This window comes from Myotis brandtii, unplaced genomic scaffold, assembly GCF_000412655.1.
Source record: "Myotis brandtii unplaced genomic scaffold, ASM41265v1 scaffold786, whole genome shotgun sequence".
NCBI lineage: Eukaryota > Metazoa > Chordata > Mammalia > Chiroptera > Vespertilionidae > Myotis > Myotis brandtii.
Genome location: NW_005371157.1, coordinates 235,105 through 239,187, shown reverse-complemented (window position 1 = coordinate 239,187; position 4,083 = coordinate 235,105). Strand labels below are relative to the sequence as shown.

The 4,083-nt window shown below is 54.6% G+C and overlaps 1 long non-coding RNA gene across 1 annotated transcript in view; it reads left to right on the top strand.

Moving 5' to 3' along the window:
* The window catches only part of LOC102257380, a 4,452-nt gene extending 369 nt beyond the window's left edge, over window positions 1-4,083 (top strand). The window contains exons 2-3 of the long non-coding RNA XR_314544.1: window positions 49-190; window positions 4,039-4,083. This is a non-coding gene — a long non-coding RNA (uncharacterized LOC102257380). The remainder of the gene's footprint in view (window positions 1-48; window positions 191-4,038) is intronic.

The window sequence follows — 4,083 nt, the reverse complement described above, 5'->3', positions numbered from 1 at the left end:
TGCCTGCGACTCGGGCTGTGGGGGCCGGGCCTGACCTTTCCTTTGCAGGACCCCGGCCTCGTCATGGACCCCGAGTGCGCCCAGCTCCTCCCCGCTCTCTGTGCGGCCCTGGCAGACCCCAGGCAGCCTGTGGCAGATGACACCTGCTTGGAGAAGTTGCTGGACTGGTTTAAAACCCTAACTGAAGCAGGTGAGGGGCGCTGTTCTTGCCTTTCCCAGAGGCCAGAGGGTGCACAGGGCTCCCCTGTCCTGGAGGAGGGGTCCGCATCTGGTCAGTGTCCTTCCCTCACATCCTGAAGACCCACCCTGGCTACTTGGGGTCACATCAGGGTGAGGGAGTGATCAGGGAGCGAGCTGCAGCTTGAAGTTTACTGATTCCAGCCGGATTCGGGCCTCCGCAGTTCCGTCTGTGCTAGGTGCTAGGTGGCTGCCGAGGGCGAGGGCACACGCATTTTCCTGTTCTCAATGCATTTTTTTCTTTATTAAAAAATCGGTTTTGTTTTCTCTCTGATTATGAAAGTAAAACTTTTTTTTTTAATCCTGAAATTTTTTCCATTGATTTTTTAGAGAAGATTGAAGGGAGGGAGGGGGACGAGAGAGACAGAGAGAGAAACATCGATGTGGTTGCCTCCTGCACATGCCCAGACCGGGGCTGGGCATCAAACCTGCAGCCCAAAGGCATTTCTTGACCAGGAATCGAACCCGAGACTCTTCCATGCAAGGCTGACACTAACCACTGAGCACACCAGCCAGGGGCATAACACATATTTTTTTTTTAATATATTTTATTGATTTTTTACAGAGAGGAAGGGAGAGAGATAGAGAGTTAGAAACATCGATGAGAGAGAAACATCGATCAGCTGCCTCCTGCACACTCCCTACTGGGGATGTGCCCGCAACCAAGGTACATGCCCTTGACCGGAATTGAACCTGGGACCTTTCAGTCCGCAGGCCGACGCTCTATCCACTGAGCCAAACCGGTTTCGGCAACACATATTCTTTATATAAAACTTCAACCACATGCCCAGCTGGTGGCTCAGTGGTTGAACACCGACCAATGAACCAGGAGGTCAGGGTTCGATTCCCGGTCAGGGCACATGTCCAGGTTGTGGCCTCGATCCACAGTGTGGCGGGTGCAGGAAGCAGCTGATCAGCGATTCTCTCTTATCATTGATGTTTCCATCCCTCTCTCTCTCTTCCTCTCTGAAGTCAGTAGAGATGTACTAAAACTTCAACAACACAAAGGAGTAAAGAGGAAAATTAAACCAGTCACCTTTTTATTTCCTGCGGCCATTTTCCTAACACGAAGCTGTATCTACAATAATAAAAGCGTAATATGCTAATTAGACCGGACAACCTTCCGGATGAAGCCGGGCTGCGAGGGAAGCCCGGGTCCCGGGTGCCAGAGGGAAGCCAGTGCCGGCAGCTGGGGGAAGGAGGGCCTACTCTTGCAGGAATTTCATGCATCGGGCCTCTAGTTTTTCTTATAAAAACGAGGTCCCTCCATCGTACAGTTTGGGGTCTTGCCGGTTCTCTCTTACCTCACAGCAGGTGTTTTCTGCTTGGAGCAGGTCGATTTACTGACTGTCATTCACTAGATTTTACCTAATCACGTCTCCATGGTAAGGTGATCCTGTCTCTAACGGTTCGCTACTATAAACGGTGCCACAATTCTCCGACACTGACTTCCGCTGTTTTCCCCTTAGTCAGTCTCTTACCCTCTTTTGGGTTGAACGTCGAGGCCTGTCTTGTTTTCTCCTACACGCGCTCCTCTGACCGGGCCCTCCGCCCGCCCTCCCTCAGGCTGCCCTGGGCGGTGAGTGCTTCTGCTGTAATGCAGTTCCAGGGGCTTCATACTTTCCCCGATGATTGTTTTCTTCGGCCACAAATTCTTTAAAGGGGTGTCTTTTAGATGCAAAACATGGGTTTCTTTCCGTCTTCCCTGTTGATTGCTCATTTATTTCATTGGAGGTAGACGGTATCTGCGTCTCTCTTTTCTTACATCTGTTGAGGTCTGATTGAGGCGCGTTGCACGGGGAGTTTTTGCAAATGTTCTGTAGAGTCTGCTGCATGTGCTGTGTTCTGGCGTGTGCAGAGTCCTCCCTGGTGGCCTCGTTCGTAAGCCACATTATTTATTTAAATATATCTTTATTGCATTCACAGGGGAAGGGAGAGGGGGAGAGAGACAGAAAAGAGAATCATTGATTGGCTGCCTCCTGCAGATCAAGCCCGAAACTCAGGCATGTGCCCTTAACAGGAATCGAACCCGGGACCCTTCAGTCCACAGGCTGACGCTCTATCCACTGAGCCAAACGAGCTAGGGCTGTAGTCACAATTTAAAAAATAGTTTTGACCCGCTGTATTGAGATACACTAATTGATTCACCACGCAGCTGACGCATTTAAAGTGTACACTTCCGTGGCTTTTAGCGCATTTACAGGGCTGTGCAGCCATCGCCACAACCTCATTTTGCAACATTTTTCTCCCAAAGAGGCCTGGTTCCCAGGGGCCCCCCCCCCGCCCCCCCCGCAAGCCGGCACTGGCTTTCCCCGTGTCCTGTTCCTGCGTTCACGTGTTTGTCGTTCTTGCTCATTTTGGGTGGCTGTTTCTGGGAGGCGTGTGAACCTCTCCCGCTGAGATTGTGGGCCCGGCATTTTCTTCGGGAATTCTTTTCCCTTCAGGAGCCTTGGCGTGGGGAGCGAGCAGGCTGGCGGGTCCGTCGCCTCTGAAACGGCTGCTTCTGAAGCCCCGAGGGCTCTGTGTTGAAGCCGCTTTTTACAGTTGGAAGGTGCCGCCTGTCCCTCCGCCCTCAGCCCGCAGGTCCCCATGCCGGCGTCTCCCATAGACAGCAGACGGCCTGGGGCTCTGCACGTGATCTAAGCCTGTCCCTCCGCCCTCAGCCCGCAGGTCCCCATGCCGGCGTCTCCCATAGACAGCAGCCGGCCTGGGGCTCTGCACGTGGTCTGAGCAGCTCTGTTAACACCGGGAACGGTTCCATTTGCTTTCTGTTGTATCTGAGCCTGTTCTCACCACGTTCTTTTACATTTTCCTGTCTTTGCTCCTTTCCCTCCTGGTCCTGCCCTCCGCGGGCGGATAAAGCTTTCGGTTTTGTCAGCCCTTTCTTCCGGCTTTGAAGTTGCGCGTCCCACGCCTGTTCCTGAGCGGCCACCCTCCAGCTCGTTAGCATCTCCTCTGCGCGTCCGAGGGTCTTCGCGGTTCCTCCGGGCGGCACGATCGCTGGGCCCTTGTTGTCTGGTGTTTGGAGCCAACCCCAGCCCTTACAGCGGTGCCTGTAGACTTTCCCGGTCTGTGGCCGCCCTCCTTGCTGCCCCCTCTTCCTCGCCCTGTCCGTTCCCTTCTCCCCGGAGCTCAGTGTTCCGAGTCCTCGCCGTGGGCCCGCCTTGGGACCCGCCTTCATCTGCCTTGCCTCCCGTCGGTGGATGGCGCGGGGCGTCGGTGAGGGTAGACGCTGAGGTGCGGGTCGCAGGAATGGCCGCCTGCTGTGCTTCCGGCATCAAGTTCGCTCAGTTTAAGAAAAGTGTCCGCTTGAGGGAACGATGGTCCTGCTGGAACTTGCATCTCTTTCATAATCGGCAGCACCTGCACTTCCTGTCTGCGCCCTCGACCCGTGTGAGGTGTTGGCCTCCTAGTTTGTTCCCTGCGTTAAGGCAGTGGTTCTCAACCTCCTGGCCCTTTAAATACAGTTCCTCATGTTGTGACCCAACCATAAAATTATTTTTGTTTCTACTTCATAACTGTGATGTTGCTACTGTGATGAATCGTCATGTAAATCTCTGATATGCAGGATGGTCTTAGGCGACCCCTGTGAAAGGGTTGTTCGACCGCCAAAGGGGTCGCGACCCACGGGTTGAGAACCGCTGAGTTAAGTGATGGACCCTTCGCGGCCGTTGTGGCAAACATGTCCTCCCGTTAGCGGCTCGATCTAAAGGCCCGAGAGAGGGGGTGGGAGCTGCTGGCCGGGAGAGCAGCCCCCGGGACGCGTGGCTGTGCAGTGACGGCCCCGCTGGCTTTGTCCAGGGTCCAGCCTGCAGCTGCTGCAGGACAGCCCCTGCCTGGTGGAGC